The sequence below is a fragment of the Camellia sinensis genome, chromosome 10 (genome assembly GCF_055761805.1).
Source record: "Camellia sinensis isolate YWXY chromosome 10, ASM5576180v1, whole genome shotgun sequence".
Taxonomy (NCBI): Eukaryota; Viridiplantae; Streptophyta; class Magnoliopsida; order Ericales; family Theaceae; genus Camellia; species Camellia sinensis.
Window position 1 is genome coordinate 116,041,711 of NC_138970.1, and position 19,925 is coordinate 116,061,635.

General features: G+C 37.1%; 1 pseudogene across 1 annotated transcript; it reads left to right on the forward strand.

Moving 5' to 3' along the window:
• Positions 1-1,451: 1,451 nt before the first annotated feature.
• LOC114314582 (uncharacterized) lies at positions 1,452-11,587 on the forward strand (annotated as a pseudogene). The gene is made up of 5 exons (XR_014342475.1): positions 1,452-1,741; positions 1,834-1,970; positions 2,867-3,219; positions 10,960-11,056; positions 11,143-11,587. The product of XR_014342475.1 is annotated as an uncharacterized LOC114314582 (transcript).
• The last annotated feature ends 8,338 nt before the right edge of the window (positions 11,588-19,925 follow it).

Here is a 19,925-nt window from a genome sequence, read left to right on the forward strand (position 1 = left end):
AGATTTATTGGGTACTTTATTATTGTAAAATATTACATTAATCGAATATCAATAAACACTTGATCATACACATTTGTGTCAGTATTTTTTTTCTTAAATCATAGTTACCATTGATACAAACTTATTATGATCAAGTGACTATTGATATCTTATAAACGTAATTTTTTGTAGAGATGAAATATTTAAAAGGTTTCGGATTATCGATGTGAATTCCGTAGTAAGCCAACGAACCCAACAATATGCATTAATTCGATTTCGAACTGAAGATAAGCTTGACCCAATGAAAGTTAGGAAACTTTCTATGAGGTGTATCATAATTATTGAAATCTCCCTCTTGTTTTTAAAAGGGTAAATTACACTATCTCTTTTATATTCAGGTATTTTTTGGTTTTTGATCCAGGGGAGGTTCATCTCCAGTCTACTGTGTAGATTGTACCATACTATTAGACTTGTGGAGTCCATCATGAATTTCATTTCGATAATCCAAACCGTTCAATGTGTAGAGCTTGCTAAATTTTTTATGCCTACAAAAAATCATGTTGATCAGATATCAGTAGTCTTTTGATCGGAACATGTTTTTGTCGATAGTAAATATGATTTTAAAAATAAATTGTTAACAAAAATATGTTCCGATCAAGGGGTCACCGATATCCGATCATGAAATACTCAACAAGTTCTACGCATTGAACAGTTCGGAAACATCGAAACGCGGCCTACCAGTACGCTCTAATCCATCAGTCCATACAGTGGACTGAATCGAAGCCTCTTCCTTTGATTAATATAGTTCAAAACTCATTATAAATTATATCACATTTTTTTTACATATATTTTTATAATAAAAAAATTAAAAAAAATCAATTAAAGTAGTCACTTCTCAACAGAGGTTTTAATCATTTTTTTTTTACTTTGGGCTTTTTAAGTTTTTTTATTTTTATTTTTTATTTTGACCCTTTATATTTTTAATTTTTTATAATTTATTATTGTGGTAAAAAAATTAATAAACGTGTCAAATGTTTTATACATGATATAATTTTCTGTAAATTTTTAACAAAATCGTAACAAAAATAATTAATTGTAATAAAATAATATTTCGAGAGGATTAATTATTCAGTTTCAAATTTTAAGATTTATTTATTTACTACAAATTATAATATCACTTATCTACGATTTTATACGTTGTTTCACAACAACAAAAAAAAAGAAAAAAAAAGAAAAGAAAATCACTTAATAAACAAACCTTAAGCCATCCCTTACTATAATTCTCATTCATAAATAAATTGTTAAGATAAAAATAAATAAATAAACAAATTGTCGGTAATTCTCATTCATAAATAAATTGTTAAGATAAAAATAAATAAATAAACAAATTGTTGATTGTTTTTACGACCCAACAATGGCTGGGCCAGTTTTGGTATCTCGGGGCCAATACGTATAAAGGTGAAGAAGAGTGAGGAGCATTGATTAAAGTCCAAACCACAAACACATCACAACGCACGTTAGCAAACAAATCCCTGCAACTTCGCATACATACGCCGTCGCCTGCAAATCGTAGAAGAGCAAGGTCCAAATTTGCACACCGAATCGAAGCTAGCATCAATGGCTCCCAAGCCGAAAGAGAAGCCGAAATCCTCGCAATCGCAAGCTTCAAAGCCTGCAATCGCCGTTGAAGATCTATTCACCACTCTCAATTGGCACATCCAACGATCGGAGTACGAGCAAGCCGTCAAAGTCGCAGATCAAGGTCATTATTCATGTTTGTATGATTGTAAGTTCATTTTGTTTGTGTTTTTTTTGGAAATTTGGATCGAATCTGTGTTTTTTTTTTTTTTGCAGTTCTGTCAATTGTCTCTAACGATGAGGACGCGATTCGTTGCAAAATCATGGCTTTAATCAAGGCTGATAGCATCGATGACTCTCTTTCGACTATTGAGTCTTCTCGAAGGCTTCCGATTGGTTTCAGTTTCTTGAAGGTAAAAAACATGAGCTTTGTTCACTGATTCAATGGTGTGTCTGTTGATTTAAGATTTTAAAATGTGTTTGTTGGTGCAAAATTATTAGTTTTTGTTATCATGGAGTGTAAAGCAATTTGAAGAATTTATGTTGATGTATTATTGGCCTTAGCATTCTTTGTTAAGCGCATGCTAGGCAGTTAGGTATTAAACAGATGTGGTTTAACAAATGTATGCTGGTTGCCTCATCTATTTTGAGCTCCTATTAGTATTCATGATCGAAATAATCCCATTTGGTAGGGTAGGTTTAGCAAAACTCTGCTTCATTGTATGAGTTTTTACTAAACATACTGTATTGTTTTTCTTCTTAAAATTTGTTTTTCAAGTATTTATTTCTTTTTCTCCTGTATTATGGAGAATCCAGTCTCAATAATACAACTAAGTTAGCTATGCAAGATGATTTTTGGAACACTTTGTATACAAATTGGCACCTATAAGGTAATTAGCTGCAATTTTTCACTATGCTTATATATGTGCAATTGTCATTAGTTTGTGCATTTTATTTTGGCTTAGTATTCTTTGATAGACTTTATAAGAGAGCTTAATTTGGTGGACGGGTTTTAGTTTTCTGTTGTATACTTCCTGTGTACAGAGTTTGTGTCCTTTTTGGCGCTTTTAGTTTTTTTAAGTACTTTGGTGATTTAGTGATTTTTACCTACCCAAAAGAAAAAGAAAACCATTTGGTTACTGTATCATGTGTTAACATATGTTTCGAAGGATTCATGCATTTTAGATTTTTTTCTTTGAATTAAATGTGAATGTTTATTTTCCTTATGATTTATCTGTATAAATTGTTCTATAACAGGCATTAGTAATCTCTTAATCCGTATGTTTGAACTTTTGTTGTTTCAAAATAGGCATACTGCTTCTACAGACAAAATAAGTTAAATGAAGCTTTAGTATCATTGGAAGGCCAAGAGGGAAGTTCTGCAACTATGCTGTTACAATCTCAGATTCTATTTCGTTTGGGAAAATTGGATGCATCTTTGGATATTTATCAAAAACTTCAGAAATCCAAGATAGAGTCATTGGAGATAAATCTTATTGCTGGTTTGCTTTCTGCTGGGAGGGCTTCCGAAGTGCAAGGAGTGATGGAGGCTCTCAGAGTAAAAGCAACTAGCAGCTTTGAGTTGGCGTACAACACTGCTTGTTCATTAATTGAAAGGAAGAAGTATTCAGATGCAGAGCAACTCCTACTGTCAGCTCGAAGGTGAGCCACAATGTTGTGTGTGAGAATTGATTAGAACTAGCTATTTGCTTTCTGATTACTATAAATGATACTGTAAACACCATTATTGTGATTTATTGTGTTACTTCTGCTGCTACTACTGTTGCCATAGCTATTTGTTTTTAAGACTTAGAAGTTCACTACTTTGTTACTATTAAATATACACCACGTAGATTTGTTGTTTTGATGGAACTATTTAGAAGAGTTGTGAGCACATAAATTTAATATCTGAGTATGCAAAATAGTGTTGCTTGGAAATTGCTTCTTGTGTAAATGAAATTGCTTTCTCTTCCTAGTCATCATGTTGGTACTTTCTCATTTATGTTTGGTTCCCTGACTCTTGTTAGCAGTCTGCATGGTACCAACGACTAATAACGGAATGGATATATGTCTTTAGGACCCTGTCTATCATGCACAACTACCTATAAAGTGTTGCCGACCATAACTCCTCGTAATGAATTTTCTTTGGCAGGAACACAACTACCTATAAAGTGTTGCCGACCATAACTCCTTGTAATGAATTTTCTTTGGCAGGAACAGATATGCATTATATAACCTAATAGATGGCTTTTAGGGCATCATTGTCTTGTACTTTGAATTGTAAAAACTTGATTCCAACTTCTAACGTAGGGTTAACATATAAGAGCTGGTTATGACCCTCTTTGTGTGGTAAAATCATGTTTTTTGTTAAGAAAGTTTAAATTTTTTTCAGATATGTGGAAAATATCCATGGTTGTTGTTTTAAAGTAGAAAAGACTATTGCCAAGGTATTGCGTAGTATCCTTCCAAATTGACATCATGTTCATTCTACCCGGTTTTTTTTTTTTTTTATCAGCAACAAACAAAGATTTATTAAGGCTCAAGCCCAAGAAAAAAGAAGATAAGGCATCCTCTTACAAGAGAAATGGAAAAACCAAAAAGAGAAAAAAGAAAATACAAAAATACCAAACTCAAAAACTACTACACAGAACAAACTGACACCCAATTGGTAGCAAGCAAAAAAAGCGAAATCCCTCGGAATATTGAGCTCGCCGAGACCCAAAAAGACGCCAAGTATCTCACCCTGTCCCATAAGTAGTCTATATCCCGGGCAACTCATTTGAAAACACAGGCATTTCTTTCCAACCAAACAACCCAAAAAATTGCAAAGACGACACCACTCCAAAGTACTTTAGCCCTCTTCGACCTTCCAAAAACTAATCAAATAATAACATTTGAGCACATCCTTTTGGGGCCACCCATATCACACTACCCAATCCAAACACCCTATGCCATAACCACCTAGCCACCGAGCAATGCAAAAAGAGATGATCCAAAGATTCTCCACTTTTACAACACATGATGCACCATTGAGGATTAAGATACCGCGAAGGTCTCTTCTTTTGCAATGAATCATTTGTCAGAGTGCCCCCATGAACCAAGATCCACATGAACACTTTCACCTTAAGAGGAGCACATGCCTTCCAAATCTTGTTATGAAATAGAAACTAAGGAACATGAGAAGTATCAATGATTTTATCAAGAAAGGACTTACAAGTAAAAGAATCCGACGAATGAATATTCTAAACCAACCTATCCTTCAACATTGGAGACAAAGAAACATTTTCAAGCCTTGACAAAAGAGAAATCAATTCTGAAACTTTCCTGTCATGAAGATTCCGACGAAAATTAAAATTCCAAGATAAAGGAACCACCAAAGAACCCGCCACAGACGCAACAGAACAATTATGAGATTAAAAAACGCCATACAGAAGTAGATAGGACTCAGCGAAGGACGTCGAACCCTCCCAAACATCCTCTCAAAATTTGACCATTTCCCCATTACCCACCCTCACAGAAATGAATCGGGACCAAACTGGATAAATCTGATAAATGGACTTCCAAGGAGCACGTCCGCTACCCCTCGAGACCACTTGAGAGTCCCTACCATTAACCTGAATCCCATATTTAATTTTAATAACTGCATGCCATAATAAACCACACTCATTGGGGAATCGCCATAACCACTTGCCCAGCAGAGCCATGTTTCTAGTCACTATATTACCAATGGCCAAACCCCCCTTCTCCTTAGATAAGGACACTGTTTCCCAATTCACCAAATGATCCTTCCTTCCCTCATCTTTCCCTTCCTATAGAAAATCCCTCATTAACTTTTGAATAGATTTTTCTACCTTGACTGGAATCTTAAACACAGACATGAAATAAATTGAAATTCCACTTAGCACTGTCTTAACCAGAGTGTACCTACCCCCACGAGATAGTAAAGCCCTACTCCACCCTTCTAACCTCTTTCCTATCTTTTCCATAACCGGATTCCAAAACACTTCATCCCTTGGGTTACCTCCTAGCGGAAGCCCCAAATACTTCATCGGAAATGTCTTTATACCACACCTAAGTAACTCAGCCACTCTTTGAATCAAACTTGAATCAATATTAATACCCGCAACCCTACTCTTCTCTAAATTTTCCTTGACACCAGAGAGCACCCCAAAAAGCCTAACCATCGAAAAGAGATTCACCATTTGGCTCTCGTCCTCCTCAGATAAGAAAATAGTGTCATCTGCAAACTGTAAATGTGTCACACAAGTCTTATCTCTACCGACCTGTAAGCCTTCAAACAGGCCAACCTCTTTAGCCCTATCCACCATCCTTCCTAACACATCCGCTACCATGATGAAGAGAAAAGAAGATAAAGGATCGCCTGTCTCAACCCTCGAGATGCCTTAAAAGTCTGCTTTGGTTTACCATTGACTATCACTAACATATTGCAAGACGCCAAACATCCCCTAATCCAGGACCTCTATCTCTCACCATACCCTTTCTTATCCATCACAAAATCCAAAAAATGCCAATCTACATGATCATACGCTTTCTCAAAAACTGCATTAAACACAAACCTCTCTTTTCAGACTTTCTACACTCCTCAACCACCTCATTCGCCACCAGAACCACATCTAGAATCTGTCTACCTTGCACAAAAGCCCCTTGAGTTGAAGAGATTGTATCCCCCTAAAGAAGCCCTCAATCTTTTTGACAAAACCTTTCCCAAAATCTTGTAGAGTGATGTCCCCAAACTAATTGGTCTAAAATCACCAATACGGATGGCTCCATCCCTCTTAGGAATCAAACAGATAAATGTGGCATTAGCACATAAATGAACCACCTCTGTCTTATAAAATTCCATGAAAACCTTCACCAAATCCCCCTTCACCACCTCCTAACAATCTTGAAAAACTGCCATTGAAAACCCGTCAGGGCCTGGAGCCTTGTCCCTCTCGCACTCAAAAACTGCATCCTTAATCTCCAATTTCTCAAAAGGCCTCTCTAACCAGATGGCACTTTCCTGATCAATAGGCCTCCACTCAATCCCTTCTATCCCAGGCCTGACTAGCTCATCCTTCGAAAACAATTTTGAGTAAAAATCAAAAATCCTTTGGACTATTTGCTCTTCTAAGTCCACCACTACCCCTCGCCTTACTTCTAATCTCTTAATGAACTTTTTCTTCCTTTTTCCATCCGTAACCCTATGAAAGAATTTTGAACTAACATCCCCTTCTTTAACCACTTCACCTTTGCTTTTGTGCCCAAAAAATCTGCTCTCTAAGAGTCAACTCTTCCAACTTCACGCCTAGCTCCCTCCTCTCTCTCCTCAAATCCTCGACCTCACTCCCCTGCATCTCCAAAGAATCTATCTCCTCTATTCTACCCATAACTTGAAGTTTAGATGATTCCAAATTTCCAAACACCTCCATATTCCAAAGCTTCACTCGCTCTTTAATGACCTTCAACTTTCTCATGAATTTAAAACCCTCCCACCCGTGACATCTAGCATTATTCCACCACCCCGCAAAGTTCTACTTAAATAAAGGATGATCCAACCATATATTCTCAAACCTAAATGGGACCCCACCTAAAAAGACAACTCTTGATCATAATAGGACAATGATGGGACACCAATCTTGGAAACGCCTCTTGTCTCACATTGGGGAAAACCCCCTCTCAACCTAAAGAAAATAAAAATATATCCAGTCTAGAACATACCTTGCTTTCCCTTAGATTAAACCATGTGAATCATGCATTAAATAAAGGAGGATCCACAACTCGCATCCTCTAATGAACCCATCAAAATCTCTTATACTCCTATTGATTCAACCACCATTAAGCTTCTCTGAAACCTTCTTAACCACATTGAAATCCCCTCCAGACACCAGTTAGGGTAGCATAATCCATATAACCCACCTAACTCCTCCCACAAAGCCTCTCTTTTAGCGGGGCAATTCGGGCCATATACCCCCGACAACCACCACTCACTATTATCTAGATTCTTGAACCTAACTGATAATGAAAACTCTCCAACTAATGAGTCACACTCAAAAACCACTCTCTTATCCCAAATACATAAAAGACCTCCAGACCTTCCCACTGATGGTACAAAAGCCCACTTTTTATGCCTAACTCCCCAAACACTTTTAATGAAATTCCTATTACAAGCTTCCACTTTAGTTTCCTGAAAAATGACTATATTAGGTTGATGCTTCCTCGAAAAATCCCTAGTAATCCCATTCTTCTTCCGGGAACCCAAACCCCTCACATTCCAACTAACAATCTTCATTGAGAAACATTGTCACCCCTAACCTCCTCATGTCTCCTATCATAATTAATTGTTCTCACCAAGTTCCTTAACTCCCTAGCCCCCTTTCTAACCAAAGCCCCTCCCCTTCTAACACCCCCCCTAGAGACACTAAGTTCTTTTCCACTAACCCCCTCTCTCCCATTTAACCTTACTAACGAAAGCTCCATAACTTGAAGCAAATGCTTGAAAAGAGGCATTTCATTTTCCTCAATAGGACAAGACGCATACTTGCTTAACTCCATCAACCAATGCTCTGTTTCAACCTCACTATCCCTCACTCCACTAAAAACACAGCTTTTCCTGGGCATATGATTAATAGAATCTCTTACTTGAGCATCATTTACTTGGCCTACAGGAATGTTAGCATTATAGAACACAGGACTAATAGTAGAGCCAGTTATCATGGCTCTAGAAATATCCGACAAGACTCCTTGATCATCCATTCCTTTAACAGAACCATTCAGACCCTGACTCTGAGATCCCCCTACCTCATTCCTAAGAGAAGAAAAGATTTGACTAGCAGTGTTACCCCTCTTAGATGCTGGAGCTGTGGTATCTTGGATAGCAGTGTCACTAACATGATCCATTGTTTTAGAGACACCCTCGACCTCCTCATTCTCAACAGTGCCTTGTTCCTTAAAGAGATTACACAGCTGGAAATCATACTCTTGTTGATCACCTTCATTGCCTTCTGAACCAGAAACAAACTCAGAGCTTGTCTCAGACCCATACATTTCCAAAGCTTGCAGTACTTCGTGAAGCTCGAAACATTCATCATCAACCTTACGACTCAACAAATTAGCATCGTTCACATCCTCTATCCTTTCATCAACCCACCCTCCATATTCCCCTCTGTTTTTCTGCAAATCCTCGACAAATCCATTCATGAAATCGGCTAATCCTAGCTGAATCTCGTCCCTCATTAGTCGAAATTGATTAGTCCTCGAAGAATTCATCTCGCGATTTACATCCACAGCCTCTCGTACCCCAGACGGCTGCCGATGCTAAGCCTCATCCTCCCCAATGGATCGTGTCTCCTCTACAAGCAAATCGGGTCGATCAGCATCACAGATCCTCTCTTCCGAACCATGAACCCCTTTCAATTGACCCACTAGGCCCAAATCAGTTGAATAGATCACATCTACACTTTGAGGCCCAACATTACAATCCATTTGCTACTTATAGATTGGCCCAGCTCTTGGAGAAAACAACCTGGGCCATTGATTCATAAACCTCTGGCCCTTATTATAAAAATCGCTTGGGCCCAAAATAAAATTTGGCCCACTACGCCCCACTGGCCTAGTTGGAGCCTCCCTAAGCCCCTTATCCCTTGATCTACCCTCCATCTCAGCCACCACACGGGAGCTAACCCCAGCCCTTTTGACTTCTGCACCTCTTCGATTTTTCCCATCGAAGCCGCCACGTGTCCACGCTAGCTATCCATCCTCTTCGTCTTCCTCGTCACCAACAAAAGATTCGCCAGAAAATTGTTGCCGGAAGATCGTTGGCCAAACTTCCCCATTATGTCCCACTGACTTGGACAATGGCTTGAGACGCACCATAGAAGATCGATCTCCCTCCTTGATCTCCATACAAACTGGCAGAAAACCACTATCAAAGCCTCTGACTTTCAATCTTACTTCAAATAGATTTTCCAAAGAGACAGTTCTTCTATCCACTTCCAACAAACCACCATATTTTTTACCTAAGTAATGGAATACCTTTTCATTCCAAAGGGTAAATGGCAAGTCACACACTGTAATCCACCCTCCATAAAAGACAATCACCTCTGGTTTAACATGCTTCACCTCTGACCACTTCTCCAAACTGATTGCCGCACCTTTATTGAAGAACCTCAATCCCTTATTTCCAATCAAATTCGCTTCCTCTCTATTACTTACCCAAAATAGAGCTCTATTGATTTGAAATGGCCAAAATGCAATACACTTCTTTAAATATTTGCTTAATTCCTTTTCAATTTGAGCCCAACTGCTTGAAAAATCACATCTTACACGGACTACCGCCCGCTCCATATCAGCCCTTAAATTGCCCGTTTGATTCTCAGTGAACAAATCAACAAACTTCCTTCCTCTGTTCACCCCTGTTTTCCTTTCCCAAGCCTCCTCCTTTGTCTCCTTGCTCTGAACTCCTTCTGTAACTCTAACCCCGGCATCCATACCTATAGTGTTCCTCTTGGGTTCATTGCAAATGACTTTACGAAGCATGGTAGGTGTATCCATCCATCCACTACCATTTTTCCCCGCCGGAATGATAATGTTGCATTTCTTGACACCTCTTTCCCATTTTGACAAATCAATAAAAGCACCCTTACCATTGGCATACTTCTGTAAACAAAACACAGCAGAACTGCTATGGTAATTGCTAAAGAAAGAGCCTCATTTGTAAAGTTTCCCCATTTGCTGTAGAGCTTGCACAGCCCAACTTACACCTCCCAAATCTATCTTCAGAGAGAAGCTTTGTAGTCGATTCCTCTATATAATCTCTACTAGACTCCCTCTAGATCTCTCGTCAACTTGGATAATGATTATCTTTTGTTCGATCCTCAATTCTGAGGATAGCTCCCTATACTCTCTCATCTCCTCAGATGCATGTACCAATTATTTGAAACTGTCCGAAACGAATGAGAGAGAGGGTCCGTAGGCCTCGCAAATCTATTACCCACTATTTGCATGCATTCATTAAAGTCCCTACCCGTTGTTTAAGACTGATATTTGATGAAGATTCAGTGAACTGGTAATTAGTAGAGGCACTATTCTTACCAGTATTTAGGAACATCCTGTAATAATGAATATTTATTCACTTTAAATCTGAAGCTTCAAAATAACAAAGCGAATAGTAGTTTGAAATTTCACAATGATGGCAAGTTATTTGATTTCATCAAAATAACATCTTACCAAGTTGGGTAGATTTAATTACTCGTTTTGGCCAATTATGCAATATTTTCTCTCGTTTAACTTCCTAATGTTTTACTACGTCACTTCTCAAACAACATAAATCTCACCACACATTGGAAGAAGATAAGTTTATATTCTTTTCTTTTTGTTGATTTTTTTTTTTTTTTTTGACAGAATTGGTCAAGAAACGCTAATAGAAGATAATTTGGCTGATGATGACATAAAGGTCGAATTGGCTCCCATAACTGTATAGTTGGCACATGTTCAACAGGTATGATATTGGCATTACATACATGTTTGTCTCTTCTTTTTCAAATGCTCATTTGTTATTTTATCCAAATTGGCTTATTTTTTTAGCTCCTCGGACACACAAGAAGCCATTGAAGCTTACACAAACATTATAAAGCGAAATCTGGCAGATGAATCATCACTTGCAATGGCATCAAACAACCTCGTATCATTCAAGGGTCTAAAAGACGTCTCTGATAGCCTAAGGAAACTTGATCGATTAATAGAAAAAGGCAGCGGGCCACAGATTTTCCAACTTGCTCGTGGACTTGACCTAAAGCTTTCACCCAAACAAAGGGAAGCAATATATGCCAATCGGGTGCTTCTGCTTCTTCACTCTAATCGGATTGATCAGGTCTTAAATTTCTCTCTTACCTTCTTCTAAACCCCTTCTCCAACGCTGTTAGGAATTCGAAACACTTAACCAGGATTAGTGAAACTCAAAACACAGAAACAGACAAACGCACAAGAAGGATAAATGACATGCACACATGAAGTGTTTATGTGGTTCACCCCAAGCTAGATCAATGTCCATGGCTACTACGATTTTCACTATAAATACATAGAAATAGAACAATATGTCCAATTAGATCCACGGTCGAGTGGTTAGTGTCCACTACTTATTAGGATCAACACTACTCCACACAATCGTCTCCTTTTCTCCCTTGTTTGTTTTAGTTTTATTTGAATTATTATTCAAATTTAGGGTATATTTGCAGGCTCAAGAACTTGTTGGTGCACTGCCAGACATGTTTCCTGATAATGTGACGCCGGTACTGCTTTAAGCTGCAGTTTTGGTGAGAGAGAACAAGGCTGGCCGAGCTGAAGAAATACTAGGCCAATTTTCAGAGAAGTTCCCCGACAAGTCGAATGTCGTTCTCCTTGCAAGGGCGCAAGTTGCTGCTAGTGCTGGCCACCCTCAAGTTGCAGCCGAGTCCCTCTAAAAGATATCGGACATTCAACACATGCCAGCCATTGTCGCCACCCTCATATCTCTCAAAGAATGTGCAGGAGATATCGACGGTGCAATTGCTGTGTTTGATTCTGCGATCCAATGGTGGTCAAACGCCATGGCTGATGACAACAAGCTCAATGTCATTATGACAACAAGCTCACCATAGATGAGAAATCATGTCACTCACTACAGACATCAAACCATAATAGAATTCATAGCTTTATAAACAATCTTGATACTTGTCAAAAGATAAAATTAAATAACATGACACAAATCTATTTCCTATGTTGCATGGACTCATGTATGGGTGCTGAATGTGGATATGAATCTTAAGTGTCAAATTTTTCCAGTTCCAATGTCCAAGAACACAAATACGGCAAATTTATAGAAGTTTAGATGAAAAGGAATTTTAGTTTTTCATATGCAAATTGGTATAGAGAAACATTTACAGTAAAATTACTCAACCAAAATGACATTTACAGACCATTGATCAACTAAGTGGTTTTGTCCCGTTTCCAACAAACATGGCTAACCAGGCACAGTGGAAAAACAAACTAGAATAAAATAAGAATGTATTAGAATCAAAGGAAACAGGTAACAATACAAACATAAGACTCAGACAAATAAAAAAATGGTTCACACATGCAAGAAACTATAAAGCATATCTAATAGTGTAAGAATTTAATAATAGCACTAAATAGAAGGGAAATAGAATTTTGAGTTTGATTCCACAGAAACCATTCAAAAGGCAGATATCGACATACCACATGGCCAAATTCATGGAAAAGATTAACCACTTCAGAGAATCTCGACAATGCAGTATGAGAAGTAAGTAATGCCACAGGAATCTACATATAGAAATTGAGGATAAATCAGTAACATATTAAATTATGATCAGCTTACGATACTTTTAACATATACGAGAAGTTGTGGACTATGTCTTCTACTGCCCAACAATGTATTCCATTTATATCAAAAAAACCAACACATATATTACTAGAGACATAATTGCATCCATCTGAACCTTGAGAAGAATTTTCAAGTTCAAAACAAACTCTCATAGTGGCAAGGGAATCCAACACAAAGCAGATATACATCAGGCAACATAAATTTTTGCCTTTTTTCTATTGAAAGCTAAAAAAAATGTAATTCTACCATGCTAATCAAACATGCTTTATGCATTTGATCCTGTCCTTACTAAACAAAATAGAATGTATCCCAAAATAAAATGCATTGCAGGTACCCAAAATTTGAGTTCAACATCATAACAACAATAAGTTTAGAAAACTCAAACTTAATAGCGTATTACAATCACCTTTTGTGCACCATTGACAAAAGAACCATTCTAAAGAGCCACAACACAGGTGTGACCATATTTTCCCTCCCTGTTTGAAGATACAACGTAAGTTCATTTCATTCTAAATCATATATGTGAACCACCCATAAATTGATGTCCACTAGAATTAATAAAACCATGAGTAATAAATGAACCCGGAGAACATATCAAGGTAGAAATAGCCCAAAAGTTCACTAGAAGATAAGTCATAGACTGAATAAAGGTGAACATCAGAGTGCCAAACCTCAACATCTGCAATTTCTTCAAATCTTAAACTTGCATGAAGCAAAGGAAGATGAGAGCTTAGTAGATGAATTAGCCAAGCAAAATACTTAAGTCAAGAAATGGAAACATCATGAAATTACCAAAAAGGTCTTGGCATATTTTCAAGATCCTTGACATGACTAAATTGAACGGAAAATATTGTTTAAGAGCTTCAACGTCCAGATTAAATTGTTGTTCCTCAATTCTCTTCACGTAGTACAGCAGATCCTCAATTCCAAAAGGAAAATCTCCTTCCTCTTTTTTCTGATGTACCAGAAAAACACAGACTATAAAGACATAAAACACACTTTGGCATAACAAGACATAGACTAAACAAAAACTAACCTTCAAGTCTTTTAATATACTAAGTTCTCTAGTGGCCAAGTCAGCTAAACTGGCAGAGAGTTCCTCCAAGAACTCATATACCTGAAAACAATAGCATCATTCTCATCAGGAAAAATCAGCTTTATGAAAGGATTGGTAGGAAAATATTACAAACAAATAGTAATGGAATGATGATTCAAAATGAGAAATCAGTAATTTGGTCGGGAAGTTAATAGCAATAAGATATTTTCCTTGATCATTTTTCAGCAATTTATGTACCATGGTAAACTGAAGAAATAAGTATATAACCAATCTGTAGGTCATTCTCAGTTCAACAAATAAATGAATTGCTTCACTAAACAACACAAAAGTCTTCAGTTACCTAGGAAAGTACAATAATACCAATGAGTATGATTGTCTAATCAGTTGATTTGAAAAATAATCTTTACCAATAATTGTATTATCAAAGAAAGCATGGGTGAAAGCACGTAGATGAAATTACAATTACATAATAAACATTTAATTAGAGAATAAATCATCAAAAATGTTGTTTAGTACAAGATAATACATTAGGAAATGATATAAACATGTACGAACCTTTGAGGATGAGTTTGCCATTCTATGATTAACAGCATAGTCTGCGTAGTTTGAGTAGCCAAGCAATCTTGCAAATTTATGGCGCAACTGAACCTAAATAATACAAGAACAAAACCAATGCCAACAGGCTTTTAGGCAGAAACAAGCAAGAGCATAACAGCCAGAAAAAGTATAAAATATGATTTTTGCAAAGTAAACCATGGCTTTTCCAAAGGTTAAGACTTGGCCTAATAACCTTAAAGTTATGGGTTCAAGTCTTGAGGCCACCACTTTGTGCATTATGCCAAATGTTAGGTATGTACTCAATCTTTCCCTTCTCAAACACACATTAATGTGTACTAATTGGGCTTTTTTTTTTTTAAACCATGGCTTTTCCGACTCTCCCATTTGAAATGTGGTAATATGGACAGCAAGTACAAATAAGTTAATAGTAAATGGCTTAAATTTGCATATGAATAAATCGAGATCTATTGCTTCTATGCATTTCTTTTTCTATACATACTCTAAGATATCATTTATTAACAATAACATATTGCAATGCCTGACTTCCCTGAGTTGTCAATTGAATTAATGAAGTAAGACTTAATTAATGAAGTTTTAAGTCTTCAAAACTTGCATCTTATAGACAAATTCTCTGTTTCTCTGTTTCCTATTTCATGTTCACTAATTAATGAAGTTTTATGATAAACTATGCATCTTATTTCACTAGTTTTGTGCTTTTTTATGAGAATCTTTCTTAAAAACAAAAAACATTTTTAATGTATACAATCAGTACTAAGTAGCTTAATTAATTACAAAATTTACATTATTGTCTTCCCCATTTTTTAGTTGCAAAACATATGTTTTATGTGAGATGATGCTCTAGTACTAGGTAGCTTATTTGATTTGCCTCTCTACTTAACAATCATAGATTCATGAAGTTCATATAGTTCATAATGAGGACTCCAAAATCATCTTCTTGTGTTCTTTAGTGAAATACTGAGGGACTTATTAGAGATCCACTTGAATTAGAATGTCCATTTAGTTTTTATAAATTCATTAGGTTGAGTAGACTCATAAGTGTGACCACCTCAAAATATGTATTCATCAGGTTGAAATTTTCTTTTCTGACATTGACATTGATGACATATATAAGTGAGTTCTCGTTGAAGCTTTTTGACACTTTCATTTCCTTTGTTGAACTAATACTTTGTAAATGGGATGAATGTTATACAGTATGCTTATATACTCTTAATTTTTGTAGGATCAAAGTAATGGTTTGTAACAGGTTGCATTTTATAAGCTACTGTCTACATACGGTTAGGCAAGGTCATATTCTTATATATATATATATATATATATATATATTATATTAAAAATAACTTCCTCGTGAAAAGTGTAATGATTTATGGCATGTAAGAAAATGTTGTAAAAGATTATATACAGCGTACAAAGTATGTCATAAATATATTAAAAATGACCTTCTACGGCATACAAAATTATGTCGTGAACAGTGTGATGATTTATGACATGCAAGAAAATGCCGTAAAATATTATACACGACATACAAAGTATGCCATTAATTTTTTAAAATAACCTTCTACGGCATGCAAAATTATGCCACGAAAAGTATGATGATTTATGGCATGACAAAAATGTCGTTAAAAATTATATACGACATACAAAGTATGTCATTAATGTTTAATTTATTACTTTTTACAACTTTACCTGCATGCCGTAAATGATGCTCAACTTTCCACGGCATGTCATATAACGGCATTTGTGTGCATGCTGTGAAAGAGTTTTTACGGCATACATCGCAAGTCGTAAAAATTCAATTTTGTTGTAGTGACCATAGATGAAAAATCATGTCACTCACTACAGACATCAAACCATAACAGAATTCATAGCTTTATAAAAAATCTTGATAGTTGTCAGAAGATAAAATTAAATAACATGACACAAATCTATTTCCTATGTTGCATGGACTCATGTATGGGTACTGAATGTGGATATGAATCTTAAGTGTCAAATTTTTCCAGTTCCAATGTCCAAGAACACAAACACGCACTACAACAAAATTGAATTTTTACGGCTTGCATTGCATGCCGTAAAAACTCTTTCACGGCATGCGCACAAATGCCGTTATATGACATGCCGTAGAAAGTTGAGCGTCATTTACGACATGCCGGTAAATTTGTAAAAAGTAATAAATTAAGCATTAATGGCATAATTTGTATGTCGTATATAATTTTTTACGACATTTTTATCATGCCATAAATCATTATACTTTCTATGGCATAATTTTGCATGCCGTAGAAGGTTATTTTAAATATATTTATGGCATACTATGTATGCCATATATAATCTTTTACGACATTTTCTTGCATGTCATAAATCATTACACTTTTCACAACATAATTTTATATGCCGTAAAAAGTTATTTTTAGTATATTTATGACATATTTTGTATGCCGTATATAATCTTTTACAACATTTTCTAGCATGTCATAAATTATTACACTTTTCACAACATAATTTTGTATGCCGTAGAAGGTTATTTTTAATATATATATATATATATATATATATATATAGAGAGAGAGAGAGAGAGAGAGAAGAAAAGCAAATGCAAAGTTCAATATATGAACACATGATATCACTAAAATGCCCACTTTAGTACTTGAAAAGCAAATTACAAGATTAGATAGCAAATTATATGTACAAGTGAAAGCAAAAAAATTATACACAACACAAGCCAGTCAAATGTAATTCGTCATTAGAAGTAGTAGAGAGAGCTAAAGAATCAATTAACTTGGCCAATATAGAAAGGCCTTACCCTAATACCAATTGTAGGGATTCGAAGAGCAAATGTTGCAACAGCATCAACGGTGCAAGCACACATTCCAAAACAACAGAAAAACACCCAACTTTCTGCAAAGCCAGGGCAAACTCAACAACCTGCAGAAAAATAAATCCATCTTAAGAGGAAATCTCTTCTTCAAAGCTTGCAAACTTATGATTTTTTTTGGAAAATATATAATAGTTGTAGGGTCATAACAGTTTTATACACTCTGCATCACTCAGCAAATTCAAAATTGAGAAATAAAAACAATTTATATGTCAGGAGTCAGGACTATTCACATGTATATATATATATCGTGCAACAAAAGAGTGAGAATGTATTATAAAAGCAAACAATTAAGACAAAACTTGTATGGCATGGGCATACCTTAAAGAATTTTCCACTAGCTAAAAGAATAAAACTTTCACAAACAGAATTGTAAAAGAGGTTATGAGTGAGTTGCACTTTATAAGGTGCCAAACATTAGCCTACTTTCCACAAAATATCACCTTATAGAACTACCCATCTCCCTACTTTCTTTTTGGAAGAGGAAATTGCTTATCACAACAAAATGGTTCTCCTTTGTAATTGTGAGGATACCACTAAAGTATTGTACTCAAGGTTGTTAAAATCGGGATCCTAAGTAGGATCGGTGAGAGGTTCTGGTGGATTGGATCGAGGATCGTAAGATCCTACTTTCTATTAAAAAAAAAGATAAAAATTAAAATTAAAATGATGCATATTAAAAATAAAGTGAAAAATCATAAAATCTACGATCCTACTTGCGATCCTATATGATCCCATACGATCCTACATGATCCCATGCGATCCTACTTGCGATCCTATTATAACATCGATCCTACAACGATCTAGATCATTTTGGCAAAGTAGGATCATACATGATTCGGATCGCGATTTTAACAACCATGATTGTACTTTCAATTGGAAATCCACAGGAAAGATTTAGGAATGTTATATACGTGGTGAGAGGGTAATTTGTATGAATAAATTGGACCGAGATTGGGTGATGGGCCGCTTTGGGCCGTAGTAAGAAAGGCGGAGTAAAATGGTTTTTTTTATTAGCTCGGTCCAAGAAGGCCTTGTTGTTATCTCGGTCGCCACGGCCAAATTGGTTAGTTCGGTCATGGCATGCAAAGCCGAGGTGGACGTGAGGAAGTATACTAAGCCCTCTTCAGGATTTGGTTTTGGGTTAGTTCGGCGTAGGCTCTTCTCTGGATAGCTCGGTTTTGGCATGTGAAGCCGAGGTAGGGGAAAAGCAAAGAATAGCCGAACTAACAGTTAGATCGGTTACGCCAGTCAGTCTAGCATGGCAATGTTATTTCGGTTGTATGGTAGCCCAGCCATGGTATAACCATCTCACTTGGTTTAAGCAGTGAGGGGGGTGTTGAAGGATAAGCATTATCCTTCAGGAGTATGAATCCTAGGAGGACTCTACATGGAGGAGTAAGAGTCCTACTTGGATTGTGCCACACAGAACCTATAAAAGCTCACAAACATCACATTTGGAGAGGTAACACATAACTTTGATTCTTGAATACACAGAGCTCTTGTCTACTTGTCTATTTTTGCTGACTTAGGCATTGAAGGGGTTTCCAGCACACACCCGCCGGCTAGCTCACGTTTGTGTTTTCAGGTAGTAAAGCGATGACGTTTGGAGGAGCGCAGACTTGATCAACAGGATTATACGAGAAGGTTTATTTCTTTCTCGTACAATTGGCGCCGTCTGTGGGAAAAACAGACAGGACAAAACCTCTTGATCAAGCTTTACCTCTTTAGGAACAATGACGCACAATGAAGATTTACCGCAGTCCGCCATCGACGGGCAAACACCAGATGGGGGTACAAGGCGTGAAGGACTACCTTCTATCCCTCCCATGGTAGACTTGGAGCCCCAACGGCATAACCCCAAGAGGGATACTAGGGGGAGGCGGAATAACAGCCCTCCTCACTCTCGTTCCCAAAGTCCTAATAGACAAAGGCGGAGGGTTGATCCTCAAGCTCTGGAGGACCGCGTGAAGGAACAAGACGAATTGATACGACGGATGGCGGCGGACATGGAGATTATAAAGCGCTAGATGAAGGGAAAGGAAGTGGTGACAGGAGAGGGGGCAAAAACAAGACGCCCCCTCGCCGCTCAGAAGACTGTGGAAGGCATTCAACACCATCACAAGCAGAGAATAGAAGCCTCAGGACAGGCGATACTCAGTCTAGAACCTCCAGAACTCGTTACTCCAGGTCTGAGAGAACGAGATCATTGAGGTCTTACACAGAGGGAAGTACCTACAGACCCTCGCACTCGCACCAAACATCATCCAAGCGGACGGTATTGCCAAGATCATCCGATTTGTGGATCATGCTGGAAGAAAAGGCACGATGGAAGGAGGACACCAAGGCGCACGACCCTCGCAGAGTTTCTGCCCTTCAACGATTGGTTCCTCGATCGCATGGAAGCGTCAAGGTTAGAATGCCATTACCACGCCTTACCTACGAACCGACGGACAAAGCATTAGCAAGGCTGCAGACCTCGCCGT